This window comes from Salvia splendens, unplaced genomic scaffold, assembly GCF_004379255.2.
Source record: "Salvia splendens isolate huo1 unplaced genomic scaffold, SspV2 ctg296, whole genome shotgun sequence".
Lineage (NCBI taxonomy): Eukaryota > Viridiplantae > Streptophyta > Magnoliopsida > Lamiales > Lamiaceae > Salvia > Salvia splendens.
In genome coordinates, this window is record NW_024598936.1 from 23287 (window position 1) to 36825 (window position 13539).

General features: G+C 36.5%; 2 pseudogenes; both read left to right on the plus strand.

Moving 5' to 3' along the window:
• Positions 1–5388: 5388 nt before the first annotated feature.
• Positions 5389–7887, plus strand: LOC121789642 (annotated as a pseudogene).
• Positions 7888–11732: 3845 nt separating this feature from the next.
• Positions 11733–13534, plus strand: LOC121789643 (annotated as a pseudogene).
• The last annotated feature ends 5 nt before the right edge of the window (positions 13535–13539 follow it).

The following is a 13539-nucleotide window of genomic DNA, read 5'->3' on the forward strand; positions in this document are numbered from 1 at the left end:
GTTCGAGCACGCCCTCGTACGTTACATACGAGCATTCATTATTTAGTGTTTTTGGATATTAATTGGGATACTAATTAGGTATTAAATCAAAGTTTGATAAGTGTTTTGTTATGCGTTTAAGAACTGAACTACACAACGTGGACCAACCCTTCAAGTATAAGTATATTCGATTAATCCTCACATGAATAATAATAATAATAATAATAATAATAATAATAATAATAATAATAATATCTTGCTTGCAATTTCTAGAAGTACTAGGATGACGTGTGTGAAATAAGACCACAACCTATGTCAAGTTGCCAAGGAATGTATCATAATTTTAGTTATACTACTAACATGAACATCTATATATTTTTGTTACATACAGATATGTAAGTGAATCGTACTCCTAATAATTTAGTTTTGTGACATCCATCTACATAATTGCATTTTACCACATCTAATAGTCCTCATAAAGTAGTTTAATTTACAAATAACTTAAACATAGTAATTTTTGTATGATATGTACAATACCGATAAGGAAACTATCATATAAATATACGGCACATATTTGTAAAATGCTACTCATTTTTATCTTTGAAAACATATATATAGTATAGTAGTAATAATAATAATAATAATGGGTTATCACCTTGTAATATCTCCCTTTAAAAAAAGAAAACTTGTAGTAGTAATCCCTAATACAATAACATCATGAAAGCTTCACCCACACATTCAAATAAAAGTCTCCACATTAAAGCTCAATTTTCAAAAGGGCTGTAATCGAAATAATTAAGCGTTTTGAGACAACAAAATTCAAACTAAAATTTGAAAATAATTAATTTTTAAGTAAATTCAATTAAATTTAAAAATTGATATTATGTACGTGTACAATTTATGTACAATTTAAAAATTGATATTATGTACATGTACAATTTTTAAGTATGATAGAGTGTTAAATGCATGTATATATAGAACTATCTACGCAAGTAGAGATACATGGTGTAACATAAATACTGGATTGAGCGTATATAAAGGAAGAATATCTTTAACAGATGTTCATATTTTAAAAGGCATCTTTGGCTTAGATATGGGTTAGAGAAAAGAGTTAAAATGCAAATCCATCATAAAATTGAAATCACCATCACAAATTTCAATTTGTGGGGATCTGATGTCCGACTATTTTTGTAGTTGCCTCCTTTACTATCTTTTTCCTTTTTTTATTTTTCCCTTGATGATTATGTATGTTGTCCATAACTACTTATCAATTGAAGTTTTGCAAGAAACATTAGTATATGTGCACTTTGGTTGGTTGGGAAAATGAGAGCAAAGTATTTTTTCTTTCTTTCTTAATAATTGGTTGTTTTGTAAGCCATCTATACATGGATCATCATAGTCCCACTCCCATTATATCTCAAGTTTTCTTGTACCCTCATAAACTATACCAAGTTTGATATTCTATTTAGCTTTAATTTCATCTCCTAACTTTATAGGGTTTTTTTCTAATAAAATTAGTGTGATTATTAACCCATTAATGTCGATAAAGATACAATAGCAAAATCTTAGAAACATTATTTTGATAGCTCGATACCCCAAAAAGGTTATGGGCTCAATGCAACAGAAAAAATGGGTGTGGTTTAATAAAAGAGTGAACTACAAAAATGGTCCATGAACTATGAGTTTATCTCGCTCATAGTCCCTGGACTTTAAAATTATCGTCAGACATCCCTGGACTAAAGGTTTATCTCACATTTGGTCATTTTGCCATTTTTTTATACGAAAAACCCTTTTGAGCATTTGAGCAATTTGGTCTTTATACACTTTTAACATTTTAAATCTGATATTATTTCAGTGATGCACTAAATCTGATATTATTTCAAAATTATCATTCTTCTTCCCTTTTGCCATCCTTCACTTTGTTTCTTTATTTAATATTAGATTTAATTTATAAAATTAAATTTAAATCACTATTTTTAAATATCAATAAATTTTTATTAATTATTAAAATTATTAAATAACAAAATCTAATAGTTTTAATCAATATTTGATAGTGTCTAATATTTAATCAATAAGGTAAGCCGACGACAACTTAGTTTTAATTAATATTTAATAGTTTTAATCATAAATAGATCATATAACACTATTTATTCTGAAATAAATATGCATCTAATGTAAGACTAATATAATTTTCGTTTGTTTATTTGAAAAAAATCAAAACTAACTAGAAAATTTCAACATAAATACTCCTATATAAAATTTTTATTAGTATCAAATATTTAGTCAACTTCATAATATTTAATCACAATCAATTATAACAACCGAACGAAGGTTAAATAGAATAACTCTTATTTTTCCATCATGATTAATATTATTTTTCTATACTTCTTCAATTCAGCTGAATATTATATTAAATAACAAGAATTAATAGTTTTAATCAATATTTATAGTGTCCATGAATGAATAGTTTTAATTAAAAAAATTTATTGATATTTAAAAATCTAAATTTAAAATTTAATTTTATAAAATTTAATCTAATATTGAAATAAAGAAACAAAGTGAAGGATGGCAAAAGGGAAGAAGAATGATAATTTTGAAATAATATCAGACTTAGTACATCACTGAAATAATATCATATTTAAAATGTTAAAAGTGTAAAAAGACCAAATTGCCCAAATGCTCAAAAGGGTATTTTCATATAAAAAATGACAAAAGGACTAAATTTGATATAAACCCTTAGTTCAAAGATGTCTGACGATATTTTAAAGTCTAGAGACTATGAGCGAGATAAACCCATAGTCCATGGACTATTTTTGTAGTTCACTCTTCATAAAAAAGTACACATTCATTTTATGGGAAAGTAATTAAAATAGTGAGTTCAAGCTGTCTACGTTTATGTTTGTTTATCGCTAATATCACACACCACCAAGACAAATATTCTAATTTTCTGAGAAATATTAAATGATTTTTGTTTTCTTTGAGATTATTTTTGATGAAATGAAAGATTAAACAAATTTCGAGGATTGAAGTGGATAAAATACATAAAAATGTTTAAAATAGTTAAGAAGGAGCCCAACTTGAAGAAATAGTTTTGGCCCAAATAAATTAAAGAGTACTATTGGGCTGAAGTCCCTAATTCAATCAAACTCATGTAAGCAGTCTTCACAAGCCCCATCTGCTGGCCTTTTGTTGATGTAAGAAGTTTCTAAATTTCAAAATGCCCTAATTTACCATTTCCCTTTGGAACAGAAAAGTACGAGTGCCCTTGCCCTATCATCAACTGGTCAGAAATCTCATGTAAGTTTCTGTCCCATGTATGATGTGATAAGTAGTTAAATTTATGTTCTGTGAGTTTCCTGCTATGTAAATCACCCACACCATCCAAATTTATTGCACCCATCCCCCACTGTTTTTCTGATAGCCGCAAAGAATCAGGTTTTTCTTCCAAGTAAATATTAGTTAACATAACATTATTTCTACTAGTATGATCTTGATGACTTGGCTTACAAGATGAGGACGCAGTTGGTTCTTCTCGATGTTGATGAAGAAAAATGGTCGAGGAAGAGAATAATGTTTAAGGGGAGGAAAATAGTAGTGAGGGAAAAGTGTAAAACAATATTATTAATTTTATGAAATTTTTGAACGTTAACTTTTTATTCTCATTTCATTATGATTTTTATTTAATATATTATCCAGATAATCATTTGTACAAAATAATATTAGAATTTATAATGAATAAACTAATTTGCAAGCGCAAAATTTATGATGAATTTACTAATTTGCTAGCACTTTTGTGCTCGCAAAAGAGCCGAAATTCCAACCAGAAATAGTCGAAACCTTGCGAACAAAATTGAGGTGCTCGAAAAATTGCGAGTACGATCGCAGTGCTAGAAAACTTGCTAGCAAAATGGAGGTGCTGGCAAATTTCCGAGCACATATATGGCTTGGTCGACTTCGCCATTTAGCGAGCACAGTGGTGCTCGAAAAAGAATTTATGCTCGCAAAACTGCTCACTAGTTTGCTACAAGCGTTATAGCGAGCACAATTGGTGCTCGAATTGTGCTAGCAAAACTAGCTGTTGCGAGCATTTTATTACCCTTTTGCGAGCACAAGGGTGCTAGCAAATGGACGCTTTTTATGTAGTATTCGATTGATACAAGATGATTCATATTTACTTTTGAAAGAGTGAAATTCAATATATGACTTGTTAATGTTCTTCTAGTAAAATTATTCCTCAATAATAAGAACAAATATATAAGGAGTTTAAAGCACAATCTTGTTGGTGAGATGATTTTTCTCCGATTAATGACATACCCAGATCAGCTTGAGGGGTCAATTGCCGACCCATATATATATAGGGGTGTGATAAACTACTAAACCTCTATAATACAAATTATACAAACTTTAATATTACTCACTTAATATAATTAATCAACGGTTAATATAAGAGATTTTTCTAATGTCAACATTTCCTACAAATCTGTACACTCCGTTGACATCGAACAATCAGAATTTGTACACCCCCGTTGACATAATTTGTACACCTTTTTGACATCAGCCCCGTTGACAGAATTTGTACACTCCTATGACATCAGCCCCTATTGACAGAATTTGTACACTCCGTTGACATCAGCCCACGTTGACATCAGCTACCGTTGACAGAATTTGTACACTCCGTTGACATCAGTTTGTATAGTTTATATTATAGAGAGTTTGTATTTGATCACACTTATATATTGGGAAAATTGCATTAAACCTAGTTTTTGCGACGCCATTAACCTTATTAAATTCAGCCTCTAAAGTACTGTCAATTTCATTCTGCGACGACTCAGCTCCATACTTCGGAGTTGAGGTTCAATTCAATTTTCTATCTCTATCCATTATTAATCCTCATTAAATGAATTAAAAGAACTCAAACTGAATTCTTATTTCCGATTTTGAAGCAAATTAGAATATTTTGGGACCCATCATATTCAACTACTTTCAAATATGTCAACATTGAATCCAATTATTATTCCTCATTTCTCTAAATTAAAAAAAAAATACTCTTTTCAAAAAAACCTTGTTCGGCGCACGAAAGCAAAGCGGTTGAAACAAAAGTGGGCCCGTAAAGGCAACAGGGCTACAATTACATTCCAACCCCTAACCGAAACGACACCGCAGAACCCGATGTTTACTTAATCCGTCGTCGTATCATACCCCACTTGTGACATACTGAATGAAGGACTCAGATGTCATTACGAGAAAATCTTGTTACAAAACCGTCCAAAGAGAAAAACTCAATTTTTTAGCTTCGAAATTTCATTTTGCAGTTACAAAAAGGCTGTTAGGTACGATTGCAGTTCAGAACTCGCAGCGGAGGAATTCAATTTCTTCCTTTTTCGGTGAAAGTTTTTTCCGATTCCAGAGATGATGAATGGAGAGCAGCAGGAGGAGGTATTCAAGGAGGATGGCGGCGGAGCAGAGTTGGCGGCGGCGAATGGGAAGGTGCGAGGGACGTGGTCGCCGCAGGAGGACGCGATTCTGAGCGGACTCGTGAGCAAGTTCGGGGCGAGGAATTGGAGCCTGATCGCGCGGGGAATCCCCGGAGGTCGGGGAAATCGTGCCGCCTACGCTGGTGCAATCAGCTCGACCCCGCCGTCAAGCGGAAGCCCTTCACTGGTAGTATTTTGTGTTTTTTGAATGGTTTATTGATAGATCGACTGTTTATTTTGGTTTTTTTGTTATAATTCCTGTATGAGTTTGAGTCATTGTAAGGCGGATTATTGTATGAAAGTGTTTGGAAGGGTTGCGTTTTGTTTAGGTTTGCAGCGATTGAAAAACAGAGTGAAATCGGTGTTATCGAATTCGTGTGTGTAAGATCTAGTCAGATTGTTGTGTTTCTTAGTTGTTAGTATATCATATGTGTGTGAGAACTCTAGTTGAACTCAGTAACTTACGGTGATTAATTATTGTGCTTCTTTGAGTTGTGATTTTTGAAAATCATGAATCTAACCAGTGTATGGGGATAGTGTTAGGTTAGAAATTTGAGTTCATTGCTGAGAGAAAGAGGTTATAGTTAAGCTGCTAATCTGTTTAATTCATTGTGAAAATCAAGTGCTCTTTAAAATTTGAATGGCATTTATATCTAGTGTGACCATTTACCGGCAGAAATTAGCTGAATCAGTTCAACTGGTTTAAGTATTGAAATGGTAATCTGAGCTTCTTTGCTGAGAGCAGTGAGTTGACTAGAAGAGAAGTTGTGGTTGCTTAATTTCTTAACTCTGTAAATATCAAAGAGGGTTTCGTATGTTCTCCTTTACTTGTTTATCAGGGAACAATATCACACTTGTTGTTTCTAAATTAGCCTGTATGTATGTCAAGGAGGGTGATGATTGATTGGATGACATACTTGTATGAATTTGTAGGAAGGCTATTAAGAAGCATTTTGCATTATGCTTTGCATATGCTCGCAATCGAGCCACATTGCACCCCATTCTATCTGAAGTTCTCAATGTGAAGTTGTGCCTCTTTGCTTGTTATTCTGGAGTTAGAGTTGTGAATTTTCTTTATGTTTACGAAGTTCTAAACTGGCCTAAATTGAGCACTTGTACTAGTTGTTCTTTTTTAATTATCTTTTGCATAAATGTGTGTTTGTGTCTGCATGCATTGGGAGAAAGGGAGTGTTGTGTGAGAGTTGGGATGAAGCTATTCTTCTGTGATTCTGTCTGTAGCTTTTAGCATTTCACTTCATAATTAGGCTGTGGAAAGCTGTTTCATTTTCGCATATTGTTCTAAACAATGAAGTAATCATGTTGTGTTTGTGCATCTGCAGATGAAGAAGACCGTATAATTCTAGATGCACATGCAGTTTATGGAAATAAATGGGCTTCCATTGCAAAACTTCTCCCTGGGAGAACAGATAATTCTATTAAAAACCATTGGAATTCTACATTAAGACGTAGGTGTTTGAAATCCACGAGATCACCTCCAGCTCCTGGACAGATGTTGCAGGATACCGGCACCAACTGGATGCAGGCATCTATAGAAGGATCCTCAACTGGTTCGCCTCTTACCTCATTCAAATCAGAAACTCTGGTGATGTTCTATCAGCCAAATTCACCCACTCCTGAACCAAATGAAGCCATAGTATCCGATGGATCTCTAAAGTCATCGAGGACATCAGAACTGGAGGATATGAGATTGATGGAAGATCAATCAAACGAGTGTGGAGGGAACGCATTGACCTCCCTTCATCGCTCTGCTCAAGGGGAACAACCTGCAATCTCGCGTCCAGTTGCAAAACTTGGGGCGTTCAACCCCATTTACAACGACACACTACTCAGGAATAAGAACTGCACCAGATTCAGGACTATGCGGGTTTGTTGATGGGGAGCACGTGATTCCATCACAATGTGGGCACGGTTGCTGTTCAGCTCCCACTGAGCATCCTTGTCACAGATCATTGCTGGGACCAGAATTTGTGGAATACGAACAACTCCCTGCCATCTCAAGTCAGGAGATGATGTCCATGGTGACGGATTTGAATAGCATTGCCTGGATCAGAAGTGGCCTTGAGAATACAGGGAGGCTTTCAGCCGATGCAAGGAGCTCTGTGCTTATGAACATGGATGAGAGGATGAGAAATGATCATTTCTTATTTACTAGTGTGACGAGCGAAGCAAGGCCGAGTCAGATGGCAATGCCAGCGTTTAATCTGCGAGCTCAGCTTGAAGGCATGAGTTGATCATGTCTTTATCTGGAAAGGTGGAAGCAATTTTCCACCATCTTCTCTCCCCAATTCTTTGGAGAAGATCAAGAAATTTTGTTCGATGATATATCAACAGCAGTCTCTTTATCAGTCTTCTTCTACTAATGTTAATGTTCTTGATGTATAGTCTCTCTCTCGTTTCTAACATTTGTCTTAATTCGCAGACACCCCATCAATTTATTTCGTTGCTTATGAATCGGTGCAGGTTAGGTTAACAGGAACCGTTAGAAACAGTCTGAGTCGGACTGATTTCCCGGTTTACCGTTAGAAACAGTCTGAGTCGGACTGATTTCCCGGTTTTGAAATATTGAACCGGAATCGGCTGTTTTCATTAAAAACCACCGATGTTTTACGCAAAACCATCAGATTTTCAGTTGAAAAAAGATGCAAAAATTAGAAAAAAACTTTTATTGCATCGTAGAACTGGAACCGTTATGTTCGTAGGCCAAGTTCGGTTCCATATTTCGTAGAACCGGAACCATTTGTTTTCCAACTGGCATCGGCTGTCTTTGTAAAATAAGGAATATTGCGTTGAAATTATAAGGTGAAGTGTGTTTACGATACTAATTATGGACCTCTAATAAGACAATCTATTGCATACTCTTGGTGTGGTAATTAAAAAGATCATAACTTCTAAGGGGCCCATCTGATGAGATATGTATCAGAGTAGTTAATTTGTGATAAGAAATTGGGTTCAAGAATTGAATTAAATCATGATATAGAATGATAATATTTTTTTAAATATGGTGTTTTGATACATATGATTAAATTGACCAAATATTGATAGAATATAGTTTTCATTTATTATGTGATTACATTGATTCAAACCTCTAATTTACTAATTGTAATAGTAGCGGAAACATCTTATCAATTAAGATGTGATTTAGGCCATCCTGTCACTATACCGTCCCTTAAAACACTATTTTGCGGCCCCACTGTACTTTTTTACTCCATTCCTTAACAAAGGACGGAACCTGCAACCATCCGTCCATTAACCGTCCCTTAAATTACTATTTATTCAATTTCATTTTTTTTTTTTTCCACCAAATTCAATTAATAAAAACACACTTCATTAAAAATAAAATAACACTACAACATAAAATTCGTAAAAAATTAAAAAAAAAACACAATTAAAAATCCTAAAAAAATTAAAAATACATAATTTAATTTCCTCCACCAAAGTTTGCCCAAATGTGCTCATGAGATCATCTTGGAGTTGAGCGTGGGCGGAAGAGTCACGTGTCCTTGCCCGAATAGACAACCGTTCTTGTATAGACGGATGTACTCCACTTTGAGGCGGACTACTGGCGGTTGAGCTTCCGGGGGCTTCGGGGTACAACCAATTTCCCTCCTCATGTCCTTCGTCTTGGACAATCATGTTGTGCAAGATTATGCACGTATACATGATGTCGACCATGTTGTCCATGAACCACGAACGAGCCGAGGCTTTGATAATGTTGAAGCGCGCTTGGAGAACCTCAAACGCCTGCTCCACATCCTTCCGAGCAACCTCCTGCTTCTGCGCAAAAAGCGTCTGCTTTGCGTTCACAGGCAGCGTACGTCTTCACGAAGGTTGGCCACTTCGGGTAGATGCCGTCGGCAAGATGGTACCCCATTCTAAGCGCCGGTTGTTAGCGGTGAAGTTGATGGCCGGCGCTTTACCATCCAAAACTTCGGCGAAGAGGTCGGATTGCTGGAGCACGTTTATGTCGTTGTTCGAGCCGGGGACCCCGAAGTACGCATGCCAGATCCATAGCCGGTAGTCGGCGACGGCCTCGAGTATAACGGTGGGGTGGAGCCTTTGTGGGCGCTCGTGTACGACCCCATCCACGCCACCGGGCAATTCTTCCATTGCCAGTGCATGCAGTCGACGCTGCCAAGCATCCCGGGAAGCCATGCACTTGTTCGTGAAGGCGGAGCAGGAACTGGCAATCTGTCGTGCTTGGATTCGGGAGAAATTGTCGGTGAAGGCTGCCCCGGACGCCTTTGCAGAATTGGAGCAAGCACATTCTCCTTGTGCTGTCTCCAATGTGGAGGTATTCCGAACACATCCGCCGTTTGTCCAGTCGCAAGATGACGGATTGCTGCAGTACATTTCTGCAGATCGTGTGGTGGGAGCGGACGGTCGACGGGCTTCGAACTCTTCTCTTGGAAGAACCTTCCCGCCCGCCAATGTATTTGCGATGTGGAGAATTAGCAGTCGCCGCATGCGGAAACGGCGACGGAAGTATGTATCTCCCCACACCGGATTATTGCAGAAGTAGTCGCGGACTAACCTTGCGGCGCCTTCCTCCCGGTTACGATGGATGTATGTCCGGAGCGTCTTTTGGGCGGCGCGGCTCCTCCGCTTCCCGGCGTCGATCTTATCAAGTTGATTTTCATTATTTGACGCATTTGCTCATATGGATCCATGTGATCGATTAAATTTGGGAGAAGAATAAAAGAGAGATGATGTTGAGATGAAAATTGGAGAGGAAATGGAGATTATTTGGGAAGAATAGATGTGTAGTTGTGTGTGAAATGAGATGAATTAGGAGTATTTATAGAGTAAAAAAATAAAAATTGGAAACGGCTATAAAAAATGGTAACATTACCGTTTTTCACAATTAATTTTTTTTTTAAAAAAATAATTATTGCGTCAGCGTGACGAATCCCACTCGCGGGCCGGCGAGTGGGCGTCACGCATCGCCTGAGAGCTCGTGACGGGACGCCTCGGTGCGTGGAGACGTCACGCGATTGGGTCACTGCGGGACGGGCTGGTGACGGGACGGGACGCGCGTGCACGCGTCTCGTCCGGTCCGTACTGCGGAACGAAACACGGGCCACCCGCGTACGCGGCGTTGGCCTTATCATCAACATCAACTTCTTAATCGATACAATACAACCTTGAATTTGTGCTACACCCTTCATCTTTTTCTCTAGCTGATTTTGACACTTACCAAATACCTACACTTAATATTTCTCGTCTCTCATTTGCTAATAGTCCCCATCTTTTTTTGTTTCTCATCTCTCATTTGCTAATAAGCTCCAATCTTTTTTTTGGTTTTTTATGTTTTTGAACGGCTTATCAATATTCAGATGTTATTGATTTGATAGGTATATTACTATACGTCTTGAACTTCTTTCTTTTCTTAAAATTTCAATAACATAGTCATGTAATTTGATAATAGTAAGACAATTAATAGATTGGATACATTGCATTTAAAGGAATATATATGGCACTTCGGCAAATATAATACGCAACAATCTTCATTAAGTCCTCCTCAGAAAATTAATTAAACCCTCACATCCTTTCTAACTTGTCAACTGTAATCCTATTTAATTTGAGGAGGCCTAACTCAATATTTATAATACAAATTTTGGACAAATTCTTATAATATTGTAACGAAGATTTTGTAACAATATGATGCCAATTATCATTATCAACATTATAGTGAAAATCGATGAACACAATTAAAAAGTTATAAAGATGTGTTTTCTTAAATTATATACCCGTTGACCAAATTTTAGCTTTACAAACTATGAAACGCAAACTCTACATACTTTTACATAGTATGTCCTATTTTTATTCTTTAATCGTCAAATCCAATAATTTAATAATTTAATATATTGTCATATAATAAAAATGAGTTATAATCTGAATTAAATGCAATAGTTTAAAATTGCCCCCAATTGTTTATGTGTTCAATGCTTAAGCTAAATACTCTCATATCGTCCGAGATTGGATCCCAAATTAAACATTATCCCACAAAATTCATAAATAAAATTATAGTTTATATGCTATTATTTCGAACTTAAATTAATCGAATAATATTGAATCTTATCCAATCTAATAATTCAACATCGGACTATAGTCTATATATATAAGGCGATAGTGAAATGAGTTGGACGTGGCGAATTAAAATCACAACTTCAAACACTATAAATTCCGCCGAAGATTGCCACCATTTTCTGTGTGTGTCTCTCTTTACCGACAGCTGATTTTCGTTCATTTTTGGGGCTGTCTTGTTCGTTGCTTCTGTCTCTCTCTGTCCCACCTACTGCTACTACAGTAGCTACCTCATTCCAATAATACACCCAACAAAGAGAGAGAGAGAGTTGAGTTATTGAAGTTCTTGATAGCATTCACCGTTTTCATGAAGATTTCCCACCTGGATTTATCCAAAGATGCAATCTTTACAAGAACCCAGTAGCGCAGAATCAGAATCCGCAGCTGATTCTGACAGCGGCGGAGGTTTAGGGAAAGATGGAATTGTGAAGGGGAGGGGGGAATCCAGTGTGTCGCAGTGTTCCGTGGAGATTGTGGATCTGGAAGGTGTGCATTTGGCGAAGACTAAGAGGGATTGCAGGATATGCCACCTCAGCATGGATGCAACCAATCAGGATTCAGGGCTTTCCATGGAACTGGGATGCTCTTGTAAGGAGGATTTGGGTGCTGCCCACAAGCAATGTGCTGAGGGCCTGGTTCAAGATCAAAGGAGACAAGTGAGTAATTTCACAAAAAAGATTTCATCTTGCAACAATTATTCATCTTGATTTTACTTTGTGCAGTTTTTTTTGTGTTTCTTGAAATGTTTGTGAAGTTGATTGCTAGCTGAATTGGGGTTATGTTCTTGATTGCTTTATGTTTATTTTAATTATTTAAGTAGAAGGCTGAAAGGTTCACCATAAGGAAGATAGATTGGATTGTTCTTCTTTGGATCTTTTGTAACTTTAGCTTTAAATTGAGAGAGGAATGTGGGGAAAAGGGGGAAATGATTCTTGAAAAGGAAATATGTGAGCACTAGGAATGGCTTGATGTGAAATACTTTTGTTTCTTCTTGTGAGAATCTAATCTTCTCTTTCAATCTTGGCTTGTTGCAATGGGTTATTCTTGCTTTTATTATCATTTGGATCTACTGAAATTCAATTAGTCAGGAAAGATTGATCTTCTTGTTATGGTTTAGTAGTTACATGAAGCAATCTTGCAGTTAAAATCTTTAACATGGATCTCCTATTCTATGTTTACCTTGTTGTTAATCTATTTTGATAACGAAGTATGACTCGTTTGCACGACCATCTCGTATCCCTACCATATAAGTTTTGCTAAGAATGGTGATTTGCAAGTGGAATCATTATCTGCAGTTTTTTGTTTCTGAATATGAAGATGTTGGCCAACGAGAATCATACTAGAAGTCCTCAGCTCGATAACTTCAGTGTTTGGATGTTCGTATTCCTCTTATTATGCTTGAGGCCTCATGGCAATATATTTGGCATTATAGCACAAATTCTTGATTTTGTGAAGGATCTAGATGCATTGTGCATATCTTGAGTCTAGGAGTTCGTTTTATGCGTTTTATTCCTTTTTTAGAACCGTTCTCCCATCAGAATTCGGACCAATCCCTCAGATATATTGTTTCACGAATTTTAAGCGATGAAAAGGAGTCGTGCATTGAGACTCTTTTAAGTATATCTCTACCGTGATGCTGTAATTGAGTCTTTGGATTTGTCGTTGAGCGTGATTTATCCTTAGGGTCGTATACAATCTGTACTAGTTCGTCGTTGCTTTGCTTGATAATTACAAGGATCTAGTAAGATCTAGAGCTATCAATCGACTGTAAATGACACGGATTTGTTGTTTGCTGTTGTGATATACAGAACCTGTGAGATATGGATCCCTTGCACAGAATGTGGTCGGGGTGGCTGAGTCCGAGCCGGCAGAGAACATGGAACGGGGCTAGTGATTCTGCAGCAGCTCAGAACACGGAACTTCTGGCAAGGCCACCGGTTCTCAACTTCTTGCTAGCTTGCATGGTGTTTGCGTTTGTCAT